The sequence below is a fragment of the Lithobates pipiens genome, unplaced genomic scaffold (genome assembly GCF_037356315.1).
Source record: "Lithobates pipiens isolate NorthernLeopardFrog02 unplaced genomic scaffold, aLitPip1_a1.2 Scaffold_18, whole genome shotgun sequence".
Lineage (NCBI taxonomy): Eukaryota > Metazoa > Chordata > Amphibia > Anura > Ranidae > Lithobates > Lithobates pipiens.
Window position 1 is genome coordinate 627,933,705 of NW_027507758.1, and position 17,760 is coordinate 627,951,464.

The window sequence follows — 17,760 nt, forward strand, 5'->3', positions numbered from 1 at the left end:
TTCTAACAGGAGAAGTTCCCCATGGTTGGCGGACACCTAATATCATAGCTATCCACGAGAAGGGCAGCAAGGTAGAAGCTGGGAATTACAAGATAGTGAGTTTAACATCTGTTGTAGTCAGGGCCGGGGGGGACAAGGGGTGGGCAGGAGAGGTGACTACCCTGGGCACATTTTTATACTGCAGGGATGAGGGTGCCACCACTCTGACTATGTGGCTGACAGGAGTAGTGACAGCAGCATCAACACTCCCCAGCCAAGTGCTGGGAGTAGCAGGGAGAGCATCAGAGATCTGGAAGGCTGTGCTCTCTCTCTTCTCCTCCTGTATAGGGATGAGCTTCAAGTTCGATTTGAACTCATGTTCGAATCGAACATTGCCTGTTCACCGAACAGCGAACAATTTGCGGTGTTCGCGGCAAATTCAAAAAGCCGCGGAACACCCTGTACAAGTCTATGGGAGAAATCTAAAGTGCTCATTTTAAAGGCTTATATACAAGTTATTGTCCTAAAAAGTGTTTGGGGACCCGGGTCCTGCCCCAGGGCACATGTATCAATGCAAAAAAAAGTTTTAAAAACTGACGTTTTTTCGGGAGCAGTGATTTTAACTTTCAATGAGTGTTCTCTGTATTACGGGGAGCTGACAATACATTATAGCCGCGAGTGATTTTAAATTACTTTTCTCTAGTCGTCTGTCCAGGACAGCACTAGAGAGATAGGCTCCACCTCCAGATGCAGGAAACACAAACCAGATCTTTAAAGGGCGGTCTCCGTCCCTTCCCCTTCAGTCTTTGTGTTTCCTCCACCGGAGGAGGAGGCTGGATCAGGAGCTCTCCTTCCCCTGACGGTGGGATTGGCCATAAGAGACGGGGAAGGAGTTCTGGGTACCTGTTGTTGGTAACAGACATCTGAAGTCCTCCGGTTCGGGTTGACAGCAGCTACGAACCGGCGTTCTCCTTCTGAAGCCCGGGGAGGGCTGTCGTTTCCCCGCCTGATGATAGGTTCAAAATTGGGCGCGAAGACAGGCGGGGGGCGGGCACAGGCATTGAGTTCCGGCCTGTGGAACGCAGGAGGAGGATAGAGGACTTCCGGCAATCCACTTCGGGCTCTGGGTCGCACGGCGAGCGTGGACGTTCGGGACCTTGGCGGGTATTTTAAAAACAAGAAAAAAGTAGAAAATCTGCGCTTAGTAAAAATATTAAATTAAAAATCAGCAGCTGAACACTATAACCAGGATACTAGGCACAATGAAACAGAAAAAATAAAAGTGCAGCGCTTAACCTCTAAAAATAAATGTGACTTAATAAGAAAATTTATAAATTTTGGTAAAAAACCTAAATAATGGGAATCTAAATATTGTGAATCTAAATAGTGTGAAAATCATTAGTGAAAAATGGGCAGAACATTGTGCTGGGTTATAGGGTTAACCTTAGCAACAGCAACAGCAGTAAGGAATCAGATACTCACTCACTGATTCAGGGATGTGTTGGAGAAGGTGGATCCTCACATTCAGTTTGTCTAAGGGTACAATGGCTACCTGACATCAAGAAGGCTTGTGAGAGGATCAGAGCGGATTTGGTGACTACGAGACATTCGAAGGAGTGGGTTGTCTTCCGGCTTCCTGTATCGAAACTCCTACGTATTCGTATCCGCGCAAGACCGGCTCACGAGAGGATCCGAGCTGATTCGGTGATTACGAGACATCTGAAGGAGTGGGTCGTTTTCCGATTTTCCGCATCGAAGCGTCTAAGTGTCCGTATCTGCGTATACCGACCGGTGATCTGGTAAGCCTCCATTCACTATTGATTTACAGCGGTGAAGGGTCCACGTGGTCAAGTACTATGTTTGTTTGAACAAACAAGATCAACTACACTTTTGTTGTACATTCACATGGGACATTATCTACACTGTGTTGCACTATTATACATCTCTTGATTCTTTCATTTTTGGTTTTTGTTTTTCAAATTTATTGGACATCTGAGTTACAGACAAATGTTTTTTATTGGCTATTTTAAAAAGCCCCAGCCACATAACGTTCGTGCTGTATCTCTAACAAAGGGAAAAGCCTCCAGGCGGTTAGGCAAGATTCCGATCGGATATGGATGCAGTGGAGAGTGGCAGTGGAGCCGAACCAGCTCAGGTAGGCAAACACAGAGGTGTCTTGTACCTACAGGGCTGGGAGAGAGGGGGGGGGGGAGAGATGGACTAATCAATGCAAAGGCATTCTGAAATGGTCCAGGTGTGTTTTTCCTCCCTCCCTCTCTAACAGAATCCGGACTAAAGAGTCTTTCGAATCCTGTTAGCGGTTGGTGGGGTGCACATAGGTGTTTGGTGAAGGCGTCCTATTTTTGCTAAGGTTTCGCTGACGTTAGCTTGTCTCTTTTTCCCTTCCTTCTTCTCTCCTTCTCTTGCCTTAGGCTCTGCCCAAAGGACCAGAGAGGTCAGGGGGGAAGAAGAGATGTCCTTCATGTATGAGTAAATTAAAAGAAGGATGGTCTAAGCCCCTTTGCAAACCATGCATAGACAAATTGGTCTATAAGGAACCTACGGGAGCTTGTAAGGATTTGATTTCTGGAGTACAGAAAGAAATGGAGTCCATCAAAGCGATGTTAGTGAACCTTGAAACCCCAAAACCAGCCGCAGTTCCCCCTGCTTCCACCCCAGTGGAAGGTGACGAATCAGGGGAAGAGGAATTAGATTCTCTGGATGGCCTAAGTGAGGCGGCATCATCCAGAGATGTTCCTGTTCAAGGGACAAGCTCTCCCAGATACAGGCTCTCACTCGAGGAGGTTGATGCCTTACTGGGGGTGATTTATGAGACGCTTGAAATTAGAGAAGAGCCAGCCTCCCTGTCCTTGCATGACCGGATGTATCAGACCCTAAAGACAGATTCAGTTAGGGTCTTTCCGGTTCATAGCACACTGATAGATTCCAACAAGAAAGAGTGGGAGGAGCCAGAGAAAAAGCAATTTTTTCCTAAAAGTATGAAGCGGAGATTCCCCTTCAGCGAGGACCCCTCTTGTGTTTGGAACAAAGTGCCCAAGGTAGACGCAGCTTTTTCCCAGTGTGCAAAATCAACAGACCTCGCCTTTGAGGACATGGGTGTTCTTAAGGAACCCATGGATAAAAGGATGGAGGTGCTGCTGAAGAGGTCATGGGAAGTAACCATGACTAATTTAAAACCTGCAATGGCCATGACAATAGTGGCTCGCAACTTGGAGGTCTGGCTGGAACAATTACAAGGCCATTTGGAAGGGGAGACCTCCAGAAAGGAAATCCTGGATTCCCTTCCTATGCTACATAAAGCAGCAGGCTATATAGCAGATGCCTCTGCGGAGTCTGTTAAATTGTCAGCCAGGACCGCTGCCCTCGTAAATTCATCTCGCAGGGCACTTTGGTTGAAGTCTTGGTCAGGAGACTCGGCCTCAAAAGTGAGGTTATGTGGCATCCCCTTTGAGGGAGACCTCTTGTTCGGACAGGATCTTGAGAAAGTCCTGGACCGTACTGCGGACAAGAAGAAGGCCTTTCCTGTCAAACCCAAAAAGACTACAGGTAAACGCTTTTTTCGTCCTCAAAGGCAGGGACAGTCACAAGGACAGACCTCTAAGGAGTCAACCCCTAAGAAACAGTGGGTGGGAGGAAAACAGAAAGGCAATCTCTTTTCCTCCTCTAAAAAAAACACTAAATCCCAGTGACTTGGTTCCTGTGGGGGGAAGACTGGGGCAGTTCCTCCCACAGTGGAAAAACACTACCCCAAATACTTTTATTCTGAGGATCATCAGGGAGGGTTACAAAATACAGTTCAAGCACACCCCACCTACAAGGATGTGTCTGACCAAGCCTCCCAAGGATCCCCAGAAAGCGACAGCTTTGCTGTCGCAAATTGGCGATTTAATAGACCAGAGGGTTCTAGTGCCAGTCCTGTCACAAGAAATAAGCCACGGTTTCTATTCGCACGTGTTTGTAGTGAAGAAACCGTCAGGCAAATTCCGGTTGATTTTGAATCTGAAGTTACTGAACAAGTGGGTAACTTACAAGAAATTCCGGATGGAAACAATTTGTACAGTGAGATCAGTACTCCCTCCAAGTTTCATGGCCTCTCTCGATCTAAGGGACGCGTATCTACACATCCCGATTCGAGAAGACTCTCAAAAGTATTTGAGGATAGCGATTCTTTGGGGAAGTCAGATTCGATACCTCCAATTCAGGGCTCTGCCATTCGGTCTGTCTTCTTCCCCCAGGATATTTACCAAGGTCCTGGCAGAAGCGTTGGCTCCCCTAAGGTTGAAAGGGATCGCTGTCATACCATACTTGGACGACCTTTTATTCTTCGCCCCCTCAAAGCTCCAACTGCAGGGAGATCTGAGGGTAGCCATCTCTTGCCTAAAAAGGCTGGGGTGGTTGGTAAACGAAGAAAAGTCGCACTTGATACCAACACAGGCCATACAGTATCTAGGTTTTCTGGTGGATTCAGTGTCACAGAAAGTCTTCCTCACAGGGGAAAAAGTAGAAAAGGTGAAAGAGATGGTAACCTTTTTGCAGTCCAATCGGACAATTTCCATCCGATCAGCTATGGCAGGGTTGGGCCTGTTAGTAGCAACAATCCCTGCAGTTCCCTGGGCAAGAGCTCATTTCAGGTGCCTTCAGGCCAATATTCTGAGCAGCTGGGACGGGACACAAGAATCCCTGGACGGGACTATCCATCTATCCTCAAAGACCAGAAGGTCTCTTTGGTGGTGGAAGAGGGAGGAGAACCTAGTACGGGGTCTATGGTGGTCTCCTCCAGTGTCTGTTCGCATTACCACGGATGCCAGTGCTTGGGGCTGGGGGGCCCATTTGGGGTCGAAAGTAGCCCAAGGATGCTGGGGGAAGACACAGTCCCAGAGGTCGGCCAATTGGAGGGAGTTGCAGGCAATCTGGGAAGCCTTAAGGGCGTTTGCCAGGGATCTGAAGGACCACCATGTACAGGTCCTCTCGGACAGTATAGTGGCGGTTTCCTACCTAAACAAGCAGGGAGGAACCAGATGCCCGTCCTTGATCAAGCTAACAAGTACGATCATGCATTGGGCAGAAGAAAACCTAAAATCGGTTTCAGCGGTCCATCTAAAGGGGGTGGACAACCACCTGGCAGACTTTCTGAGTCGACACCGGGTGTACGAATCAGAATGGTCACTGAACAGGGACAGTTTCCAGCTGATAGTGCGCAAATGGGATCTTCTGGAGGTGGACTTGTTCGCCAGGAAAGCGAACACCCAGGTCCCAGTATACTTCTCCCTAGAGAGGGAGGCAGGAGCAAAAGGGATAGACGCTTTGGCACAAAACTGGGCGTTTCGCACTTGCTACGCCTTCCCCCCCATTCAAGCTAATTCCTCTAGTCCTGAGGAAATTTTTGCAGGAGCGGACCACATTGATACTGGTGGTTCCGTATTGGCCGAAGAGACCGTGGTTCTCAATGCTGCTGGGCCTGACAGACGAGCCTCCCCTCATACTGCCCGAGAGAGAGGATCTGCTGTCCCAGGGTCCAGTTCTGTTGCCAGAAATACAGACCCTAAAGTTATCGGCCTGGCGTCTGAAGAGAGTCTCTTGAAGTCTAAGGGGCTCTCGGATAGGGTAATTAAAACACTCCTTTCTAGTAGAAAGAAGGTAACCCAAGCAATTTATGTTAAGTATTGGAAGGTTTTTTGTTCATGGTTGGACACTAAAAAGGTGTCTATAAGTATCCTGACAGTCTTGGAGTTTTTACAAGACGGTGTGGATAAGGGACTGGCCATTAGTACCTTAAAGGTACAAATTGCGGCCCTGTCTGTTTTTTTGGATCAACCTCTGGCAGTAGACCCGCTAGTCAGCAGGTTCTTTAAGGGGTTGACCAGGATTAAACCTGTTCCTTTCAAAATTTTACCCAAATGGGACCTGTCAATTGTGTTACAGGGATGGGTAAAAAAAGTCTCGGGAAGAAGAACTTTCCTTGAAATGGATCACGCTTAAAACTGTGTTCCTAGTGGCTATTTCCACAGCCAGACGTATTAGCGAGCTTCAGGCACTTTCGGTGAAAGAGCCGTTTTTACAAATTTTTGAAGATAGGATGGTGTTGCGCACAGATCCTGGGTTTTTGCCCAAAGTAGTGACAAAGTTCCACAGAACACAGGAAATTGTTTTACCTTCATTCTGTGGGTCTCCCACTAATCCTAAGGAGGTAGAGTTTAACCAACTGGACGTGAGAGCCTGTGTCTTACAGTATCTGGAGATGTCAAAAAGCATTAGAAAATCAGATGCATTATTTGTTTTACATGCGGGTAAAAAAATTGGGGTCACAAGCTTCAAAAAATACAATTGCAAGGTGGATCAAACAAGCTATTGTAGAAGCCTACAAAGGAATGAAAATGGAATGTCCTTTTTCCCCCATGGCTCACTCCACACGGGCGCTATCGACCTCATGGGCAGAGCGAGCTGGAGTAACACCAGAACAAATTTGTCGAGCAGCAACTTGGTCAAGCTACTCAACGTTTATGAAGCATTACAGATTGGACCTTATCTCAGCGCAAGACCAGGCGTTTGGGAGAAAGGTCCTTCAAGCGGTAGTCCCCCCCTAATCTGGTAAGTTCTCGTTGATCCTCTCTAGTGCTGTCCTGGACAGACGACTAGAGAAAACGAGAGTTAGACTTACCGGTAACTCTGTTTCTAGGAGTCGTCCAGGACAGCATGGATTCCCTCCCTATATGCTGTTATAATGCTAGACAAGTGTTTTTGTCGTTACAGAAGCCGTTTCCGGGGAAGTTCTCGTTTACAAGACTGAAGGGGAAGGGACGGAGACCGCCCTTTAAAGATCTGGTTTGTGTTTTCTGCCTCTGGAGGTGGAGCCTATCTCTCTAGTGCTGTCCTGGACGACTCCTAGAAACAGAGTTACCGTTAAGTCTAACTCTCGTTTTTATCCCTACAGAAATGACACTTTGTGCAGGGACAGTTCTAAGCATGGGAAACATGCGCCCCTTTACAGGCATACTATAGACACCCCCAGGTAAAAAAAATTTAAGGAATATTACACTTTTATTGATTCACTTTAAGCATTATTAAAATCACTGCTCCCGAAAAAACTTCAGTTTTTAAAACTTTTTTTTGCATTGATCCATGTCCCCTGTGGCAGGACCCAGGTCCCCAAACACTTTTTAGGACAATGACTTGCATATTAGCCTTTAAAATTAGCACTTTTGATTTTGAATGTTCGAGTCCCATAGACTTTAATAGGGTTCTAAAGTTCACACGAAGTTTAGGTCTGTTCGCAGGTTCTGGTGCGAACCGAACCGGGGGGTGTTCGGCTCATCCTTACTCCTGTATTCAGAAGCCAGCATTGGTAATAGGAATACAGGAGCTGTACTGGAAGGAGGGGGTGAGCACAGTCCAGTGCTAGAGCATGAGAGGAAATGGGGAGGGGTGGGGCGTTATTCTCTCTCCCTCTAGCTCCTCCCTCCTGTCAGTGTCTGTACACACAGCTGCCAGCTTCTATTTACATGAGAGATCGGGACTGTGTGGCATTTGCTTACTCACCCCATCTGCATTATTCTGTTGTTTTACCCCCTGCCCCACCCACCAATTCCCCACCGGCAGCAGAATTTGCAGCGAAGTTCCAATCAATTATTATTATTGTACAGGATTTATATAGCACCAACAGTTTGCGCAGCACTTTACAACATAAAGGGCAACAATACAAGAGGGTTAGGGGGGCCCTGCTCCTGTGAGCTTACAATCTAACAGGGAGGGGCTGGTGAAACAAAAGGTAGTAACTGTGATGGATGAACTGATGAGGGAAGTAGAAGATTTGGCTGTTAGCTGAAGGAAGGATGGGCCTCCCCGAAGAAAAAAAATTTCATGGATTGTCTAAAAGTGGACAGAGTAGGAGATAGAGAGCAGGAGGTCTTGGGAGGAGCAGACGGGACAGTTTGGGTTATATTTGGAGATGTAGTTGCGGGCAGAGTTGTAAATTGGTTTGTATGTTATTGTTAGTGTACTGAATTTTATTTGCTGGGCAGTAGAGGGATTGGCAGAGGGGGTGGAGGATACTGAATGAAGGCCAGTGGAGGGATTGGCAGAGAGGGGAGGAGGATATTAAATGAAGGCCAGTTGAGGGATTGGCTGAGAGGGGTGGAGGATACTGAATAAAGGCCAGTGGAGGGATTGGCAGAGAGGGGTGGAGGATACTGAATGAAGTCCAGTGGAGGGTTTGGCAGAGAGGGGAGGAGGATATTAAATGAAGGCCAGTTGAGGGATTGGCTGAGAGGGGTGGAGGATACTGCATAAAGGCCAGTGGAGGGATTGGCAGAGAGGGGTGGAGGATACTGAATGAAGGTCAGTGGAGGGATTGGCAGAGAGGGGTGGAGGATACTGAATAAAGGCCAGTGGAGGGATTGGCAGAGAGGGGTGGAGGATACTGAATGAAGGCCAGTGGAGGGATTGGCAGAGGGGGTGAAGGACACTGAATGAAGTCCAGTGGAGGGATTGGCAGAGAGGGGTAGAAGATATTAAATGAAGGCCAGTGGAGGATACTGAATAAAGGCCAGTGGAGGGATTGTCAGAGAGGGGTAGAGGATATTAAATGAAGGCCAGTGGAGGGATTGGCAGACAGGGGTAGAGGATATTAAATGAAGGCCAGTGGAGAGATTGGCTGAGAGGGGTGGATGATACTGAATAAAGGCCAGTGGAGGGATTGGCAGAGAGGGGTGGAGGATACTGAATGAAGGCCAGTGGAGGGATTGGCAGAGAGGGGTGGAAGATATTAAATGAAGGCTAGTGGAGGGATTGGCAGAGGGGGGTAGAGGATATTTAATTAAGGCCAGTGGAGGGATTGGCTGAGAGGGGTGGAGGATACTGAATAAAGGCCAGTGGAGGGATTGGTAGAGAGGGGTAGAGGATATTAAATTAAGGCCAGTGGAGGGATTGGCTGAGAGGGGTGGAGGACACTGAAGGCCAGTGGAGGTATTGGCAGAGAGGGGAGGAGGATATTAAATGAAGGCCAGTGGAGGGATTGGCAGAGAGGGGTGAAGGATACCGAATGAAGGTCAGTGGAGGGATTGGCAGAGAGGGGTGAAGGATACTGAATGAAGGTCAGTGGAGGGATTGGCAGAGAGGGGTGAAGGATACTGAATGAAGGCCAGTGGAAGGATTTGCAGAGAGGGGTGGCGTACACTGAACAGGTGGTAAGGTGGATGAGTCTGGCAGCGGCATTCATGATAGACTGAAGAGGGGATAGCCTATGAAGAGGTAGGCCAATGAGGAGGGAGTTACAATAGTCAAGGTGAGAGATAACAAGGGAGTAAATAAGTTGCTTAGTGGTGTCAACAGTTAGAAAGGGACGTGTTTTGGAGATATTACAGAGGTGAAGTCTGCGAGATTTGGACAGTGATTGGATTTGGGGATGAAAGGACAGGTCAGAGTCCAGGATTACACTTAGTACCTTGGCATGAGGGAAGGGACTAATCGTTGTATTATTGATCTTGAAGAAGTCAGGGGAGGGGGCACGGGTCGGAGGAAAAATGATGAGCTCGGTTTTTTGAAAGATTGAATTTGAGGAAGTGGTGTGATATCCATGTTGATATGTCAGTTAGTAATGTGAGAGGAGACTGAAGGAATGAGGTGAGGAGCAGAGAGATAGATTTGTGTGTCATCGGCATAAAGGTGTTAGTGGAAGCCATGAGAGTTTATTAACAGACCAAGGTAAGAGGTGTAAATGGAGAAGAGAAGGGGTCAGAGGACAGAACCTTGAGGTACCCCTAAAGAAAGAGGAAGTGGAGAGGAGGAAATAGAGAGAGAGAGTTATAGGTCACATTGAAGGAGCGCTGTGATAGGTAGGAGGAGAGCCAGGAGAGAGCAGAGTCTTGAAGGCCAAGAAAGTGGAGTTTTTGGAGGGGGTGATCAACGGTATGAAAGGCTCAGAGTGGTCGATTAGTATCATTATGGCATAGTGGTGATTGGTTTTAGCAGTTAGTAGATCATTAGTCAGTAGGGCAGTTTCAGTTGAGTGTATCAAGCGAAAGGAGTCAAGAAGGTTGTTGTCAGTGAGGTAGGAGCTAAGACGGCTGTAGACTAATGCCGCGCACACACGATCGGAAATGCCACCAGCAAAAAACCAATGTGAGCTTTTGGTCGGAAAATGCGACCATGTGTATGTACCATCGGACTTTTGCTGGCGGCTATTTCGGCAGCAAAAGATTGAGAGCAGGTTCTCTATTTTTCTCTAGTTTCTATCGGAAATGCCGTTCGTCTGTATGCAATTCCGACACGCAAAATTCCGACGCATGCTCGGAAACAATTCGACGCATGCTCGGAAGCATTGAACTTAATTTTCTCGGCTCGCTGTAGTGTTGTACGTCACCGCGTTGACAGTCGAAAGTTCAGAGAACTTTTGTATCACCGTGTGTATGTAAGCCAAGCTTGAGCGGAATTCCGTCGAAAAACCATCCAAGATTTTTCTGACGAAAATTCCACTCGTGCTTACGGGGCATAAGCGTTCTAAATGTTTTGACGCAAACGGGAGCAAGGAGATGGGTCTTAAGTTGTTCAGGCTGGTGGAATCCAGTGAGGGATTTTTAAGTATGGGGGTGATCAGGGCATGTTTTAGAAGGGAGGGGAAGTGCCAGTAGAGAGGGAGAGATTGAAGATGCGAGTGAGGGAGCATAAGATAGAAGAAGAGGGTGACCGTAGTAGATGTGAGGGAACAGGATGCAGGGGACAGGTGGTAAGGTGGGCTTCTAAGAAAATTTTAGAGACCACTTTGGTAGTGGCAAGGTCAAAAGAGGAGAGTGTTGAAAGTGGATTAGTACAGGGTATGTTCAGTGGATTAGATATCTGTGCAGTGGAGATGTCCCCACAAATTGCATTAATCTTGTTTTTGAAGTGATTGGCAATCTCCTGAGCATTGAGGGAGTTACTGGGTGGAGATGATGGTGGAGAAAGTAGAGAGTTAAAATGAGAGATGAGACAACGAGGACTGGAGGGAAGAGAATTAATGAGGGTGACAAAGTGGGCTTTGCCCCCTTAATGGCCAGGCCATTTTCCGCGATACAGCACTGCGTCGCTTTAACCAGTTCCCGAACGGCGCACGACGATGTATGTCGGCAGAATGGCACGGGCAGGCAAACTGGCGTACAGGTACGTCCAGTTGAATTTGCCGCCCTGCCATCGCGTACACACCGGTCGGGACCCCCGTGAGTCCGGTCATGAGTCCCGCGGACACGATCGCCCCGGGGATACCCGCGATCGTCTCACAGGGAGATGCTATTGTAAACAGAATCTCCCCGTTCTGCCTAGCAACAAGTGACACTGATCTCTGCTTCCTGTGATTGGAGCAGAGATCAGTGTTCACTAACACACAGCCACACCCCCCACAGTTAGTAACACACCCCTAGGACACACTTAAACCCTACACTGCCACCCCCTGGTAAACCCCTTCACTGCCAGTGTCATTTACACAAGAATCAATGCATTTGTATAGCACGGATTGCTGTATAAATGACAATGGTCCCAAAAATGTGTCAAAAATGTCCGATGAGTCCGCCATAATGTCACAGTCACAATAAAAATCGCTGATCGCCGCCATTACTAGTAAAAAAAAAATATTAATAAAAATGCCATAAAACTATCCTCTATTTTGTAAACGCTATAAATTTTGCGCAAACCAATCAATAATCGCTTATTGCGTTTTCTTTTTTTACCAAAAATATGTAGAAAAATACGTATCGGCCTAAACTGCGGAAAAAAACATTTTTTATATATATTTTTGGGGGATATTTATTATAGCAAAAAGTAAAAAAAAAATTAGTTATTTTCAAAATTGTCGCTCTTTTTTTGTTTATAGCGCAAAAAATAAAAACCACAAAGGTGATCAAATACCACCAAAAGAAAGCTCTATTTCTGGGAAAAAAAGGATGTCAATTTTGTTTGGGAGCCACCTCGCATGGCCGCGCAATTGTCAGTTAAAGCGACGCAGTGCCGAATCGCAAAAAGTGGTCTGGTCATTGGCCTGCAAAATGGTCCAGAGCTGAAAGTGGTTAACTGACAATTGCGAAGTCCTGCGACGCTGTGCCCAAACAAAGTTGACATCCTTTTTTCTCACAAATAGAGCTTTCTTTTGGTGGTATTTGATCACCTCTGCGTTTTTTTTTTTTTTTGCACTATAGACCAAAGGGATCATTTTGAAAAAAAAAACAATATTTTTTTACTCTTTGCTATAATAAATATCCCCCCCGAAAAATGTAAAAAAACTAATTTCTTCATCAGTTTAGGCCAATATGTATTCTTCTACAAATTTTTGGTAAAAGAAAATCCCAATTAGAGTATATTGATTGGTTTGCACAAAAGTTATAGCGTCAACAAAATAGGGGACATATTTATGGCATTTTTATGATTTTTTACTAGTAATGGCGGTCATCTGCGATTTTTAGCATGACTGTGACATTGCAGAAGGCAGATTGGACACTTTTTGGTACTATTGACATTTATACAGCGGAGCTAAAAATAGCCACTGATTACTGTATAAATGTCACTGGCAGGAAGGGGGTTAATACTAACACTAGGGGCGATCAAGAGGTTAAATGTGTTTCCTAGGTGTGTTTCTAACTGGGGGGGATGGGACTGACTGGAGGAGGAGATTGATCGCTGTTCCTAATTACTAGGAACAGACGATCTGTCTCTCCTTCCCTGCAAGAACGGAGATCTGTCTATTTACAATAACAGATCTCCAATCTGTCTCTCTTCCCTTCTTTACCAGGGGGTCCTCTGCTGTCTTCACCATCATTTTCTTCTTGGGGCGAAAGTTCTCCACCAGGATCCAAATACTGCGTAGAATATGACCATCTGGAATTCCCCGATGACCATGAAGTGTGACCACCCATTGACTTCAAAGAGGTGACAAGACATATTCTCCACAAGTCCTCAGATAGGTTGTCTGATCCCTGGATGGGTTCCCCCACAACCTCACAGATGTGAGTCCATGCCCCGTAACGTCTACCGATCTTCTAGAACAATCTCACAACTTCTGGTATTATCACTACACTAAAGCCCCATACACACGATCGGACTTTGTACAAACTTTCCTGTGGATTTTTGTACTGTTGTAAACAGCATCTCCCCGTTCTGCCTAGCAACAAGGGACGCTGATCTCTGCTCCATGTGATTGGAGCAGAGATCAGTGTTCACTAAAAGAAAGCCCAGCCCCCCACAGTTAGTAACACGCCCCTAGGAACACTTAACCCCTAAACTGCCACCCACTGGTTAACCCCTTCACTGCCAGTGTCATTCACACAGGAATCACTGCATTTGTATAGCACTGATTGCTGTATAAATGACAATAGTCCCAAAAATGTCCGATGTGTCCGCCATAAGGTCGCAGTCACAATCAAAATCGCTGATCGCCGCCATTACTAGTAAAAAAAAAAAAAATTAATAAAAATGTAATAAAACTATCCCCTATTTTGTAAACGCTATAACTTTTGCGCAAACCAATCATCGCTTATTGCGATTTTTTTTTTTTTTTTACCAAAAATATGTAGAAGAATACCTATTGGCCTAAACTGAGGGAAAAAATATATTTTTGGGGGATATTTATTATAACAAAAAGTAAAAAATAATGTGTTTTTTTCAAAATTGTCCCTCTATTTTTGGTACTCCAATAGTAGTTAAAGGAATTAAAGTACTTGGAGATGTGTTCTCAGTGGAAGCTTTGCTTCCCTTCACTGCCCTTAAAACCAAATATCATCTACCTGGGTGGATGTATTTCCAGTATCTACCACTATGCCATGAAGCTCGTTCCCAGTTCTTGGCCTCCCCGAGCCTAGGTATGGATCCCATCAAGGAGTTGTTAGCGCAAGAACAGTTGTTAAAGCTATTATCCGCGCTCTACATGGCTTTGCTGAGAGTTGAATCTCCCAAAATGGATAGGCTTTGGGATAAGTGGAAAACCGACCTTCCGAACTTCCGAACTTGGGCAGGGAAGATTGTTTAGAAGATAGCACTAGATTATTGATTACATCGCAGAAAAAGTTGATATAGGTTAAATTCTTACAGAGTATATTATACCCTCCAGAGACTGCACAGGGTTTACCCTCAGAGATTACAGGACTGCCCTAGATGTGGGAACAGTGTAGGAACGTATATTCATATTTTCTGGAGCTGCCCAAGGATTGTTCAGTACTGGGAGGATTTAGTGGATCTTATCAACTGTCGCCTCCAGCTGACTCTCCCGGTCTCTCTGGAATTGGCTCTGTTGAGAATCCAGGACAATGAGCAGAGGCCTCACTGTACTAAACTATTGATAGCATATCTTTGCTTATATGCCAAGCGGGAATTTTTAGGTGTATCATGTTAGAATCCCCCTCACCTCTCCGGTCAGGTCTGTGTTTTATTAATAGAGACAACAATTAATAGAGACAATAGAGATGTCATGTGACCTCCCAGAATCCCCCTTACCTCTATGGTTAGGTCTGTGTTTTATTAATAGTGATAAGAGTGATGTCATGTGACCTCCCAGAATCCTCCTCACCTCTCGGTGAGCAGGTAGATGATCTTCAGGGTGAGGTTTAGTATCCTCTCAGTCATGTGACTCCGGTCCTCCTCCATCCTCATTGGTGGCATTATTTGATCTATACAGGTCTCCTTGTAGCCGGTTAACTTTGGGAAATGAAAGTAAGAATTATTTGGATGGTATTGTCACACAATAATAGGATGGGGATGTGAGGGGGTAATAGGAGGGTTGCTGTACATTTAAAAACTATTGCCCCCATGGGAACACATTTAGTCTGGACTGTTTAGTGTTTTATACAATTTTGAGGTCCCTCTTGGCCTGCCGAATCACAAATTCCCTTTTCTTGTTTAGTTTTAAATCTGCAGACAAGGGTCAGAAACCATAAATCAGACCGAGACAGAAGTACAGTTAAATCACACTTGTTTAATAATAAAAGTAAATAGAACAAATGTGGTCAAACACAGCCAAATTTTGGTAACAGGAATCAATGTAGTAGAACAGCAAGCAGGATCTGGAACCAGAAGGAACGTAAGCCAAGCAAGTCTTTAACAGACCTGCAGGAGATAGTCTCTGTGATGTTGACCAAGGCGAAGGCAGAGATCATCTGGGCTGGATGGCTTAAATAAGCAGGACATCAACAGGTGAGTCACTGTGGATAGATAGGAGCTGGCAATTAGCCGACAGCTGAGCGGCCAGCTCAGAGATAGGAAGGGCTGAGCCCAGACCTGACATTACCAGCTCCTCAACGACCCCTCCCCTCGGAGGACCACCAGGCTTGAGGGGAAAACATCTATGAAAATCACGAAGGAGGACAGGGGCATGTACGGCCAAGGATGAGACCCAAGAACGTTCCTCCAGATCGTACCCTTTCCAATGCACCAGGTACTGTATGCGCCCACAAAACCTATGGGAGGCAACAATGGACTGTACCTCATTCTCCTCATGGTTCTCAACCTGTACAGGGTGAGGAGTGGCACTGAGGTGGTAAAGCGGTTGAAGACCAAAGGTTTTAATAAGGAGACATGAAATACATTCAAAATACGCATATTAGAAGTAAGGTCTAATAAGCCACTGGGTTAATCCTGCGAAGAATATGGAAAGGCCCAATAAATCAAGGTGCGAACTTCAGAGAGGGAACACAAAGTCAGAGGTTGCAAGATGACAGCCAGACCCTGTCCCCAGCCTGGTAGGAAGGCACGGGCAGGCGTCTGCGGTCAGCATGGAGTCTGTACCTATCATTAGCATGACACAAAGCCTCCTTGACTTGTACCCAAGTGGAGCGAAGACCACAGAGATGCTCCTCTAATGCAGGAATACTGCGGAAGGAATGAGTCATGCAAAATGGAAGGTTGGAAACCATAGTTCGCCATGAACAGGGACAATCGGGAAGCAGAATTCAAGGCACTATTGTGAGCAAACTCTGCCCATGGTAAGAGGTCTGACCAGTTGTAATGATCGTCAGAATTATAGCAACATAAGAACTGCTCCAAGGACCGATTGGCTTGTTCTGCGGCCTCATTAGACTGGGGGTGATACGCAGAAGAGAAAGCAAACTGAATTCCCGACTGTGCACAAAAGGCTCGCCGGAACCGGGAGACAAACTGACTAAACCTGTCCGAGACGATCACCTTCAGTAGCCCATGTAAGCAAAAGATCTCCCAAGCAAAAATTGGAAGCCAGTTCATTAGAAGTGGGCAACTTCTTAAGTGAAATACAATGAGATATTTTTGAGAACCGGTCAACCACCATAAGGATAACTGTGTTGCCCTGGGAGTTGGGTAATGCCACAATGAAATCCATAGACAGGCGGGTCCAGGGCCTCTCTCCATTGGGTATGGGATGTAGGAGGCCCACTGGAAGGTGTCGTGGAGTCTTACTCTGAGCACACATGGAACAGGCAGCTATGAAGGTGGTTACATCAGCACGTAGACTAGGCCACCAGAATTGTTGGGAAATTGCCCAAAAGAGTTGATTCTTCCCAGGGTGGCCAGCAGTCATGGGAGAATGGCAAGTCTGGAGCACGGCAGTATGGAGACTCTCTGGGACAAAGCAGCGTACACAAGGTTTCTCAGGAGGAGCATGGACCTGAGTGGCAAGAATTTTGTCACCCAAAGGAGTGAGACTGGTGCAAACCGTAGCCAGAATACAATCAGGAGGAATCACAGGAACCGGAACCGACTCCATCTTGGAAGTGGAGGAAAATTGTTGTGAAAAAGCATCAGCCCTTAAATTCTTAGTACCGGGTAAGAATGAGACAATGTAATTGAAACTTGACAAGAAAAGAGCCCATCGCACCCTTCTGGGAGAGAGGCGTTTAGCCTCAGACAAGAATATGAGATTATTATGGTTAGTAAGAATGAGAACCGGCACAGTGGTACCTTCCAGGAGATGTCTCTTTCGGGGCTAAAATGATCGCTAACAGCTCTCTGTCCCCAATCTCGTAATTGCACTCCGCAGGTGACAATTTCTTGGAAAAGGAGCCAAAAGGATGCATAGCGCTCTAAGAGGTAGGACATTGAGACAGAAGGGCGCCAACTCCAGTCTCAGAAACATCAACCTCAAGGATAATGGGTAACGTAGGATCAGGGTGTGCCAATACAGGAGCAGAAATAAAGGCAGCCTTGAGACTCTCAAAGGCCCTAATGGACTCCGGAGACCAACTCTGTAGGTTACCATCCTTTCTGGTCATATCAGTCAGGGGCTTGACCAGAGACCAGAAAGCACATGACAGACATTTGTGTGGTGGCTCTCCAGGAACTCTGAAAATATGAAGATATCATCGAGATAACCACCACACATAACTGCAACATTGTTAATAAATTCCTGGAAAACTGCTGGAGCGTTACAAAGGCCAAATGGCATTACCAGGTACTCATAATGGCCTGTTCTGGTATTAAACGCAGTTTTCCACTCATTGCCCTTCTTAATCCTCACAAGATTGTATGCTCCTCTCAAATCAAGCTTTGTGAAAACCGCTGCTTACTCGAGGCGGTCAAATAGCTCTGTAATCAACATAATCGGATAAGAATTCTTAATCGTGAAACAACTGAGACCCCTATAATCAATACAAAGGTGTCAGTTCATCACTCTTCTTCTTCACAAAGAAGAAACCAGCACCAGCAGGAGATGAGGATTTGCGGATGAAACCTCAAGAAAGTGCATCTGCAACATACTCCTCCGTGGCCTTATCCTTCAAGACCGACAAAGGGTAAACCCGGCCATGAGGGGGTATGGCACCAGGTTGAAGGCCAATTGCA

The 17,760-nt window shown here is 46.2% G+C and overlaps 1 protein-coding gene across 1 annotated transcript in view; it reads right to left on the reverse strand.

Moving 5' to 3' along the window:
- Nucleotides 1-17,760, reverse strand: part of LOC143986873 (uncharacterized) — a 207,211-nt gene that overhangs the window by 171,367 nt on the left and 18,084 nt on the right. The window lies entirely within an intron of this gene.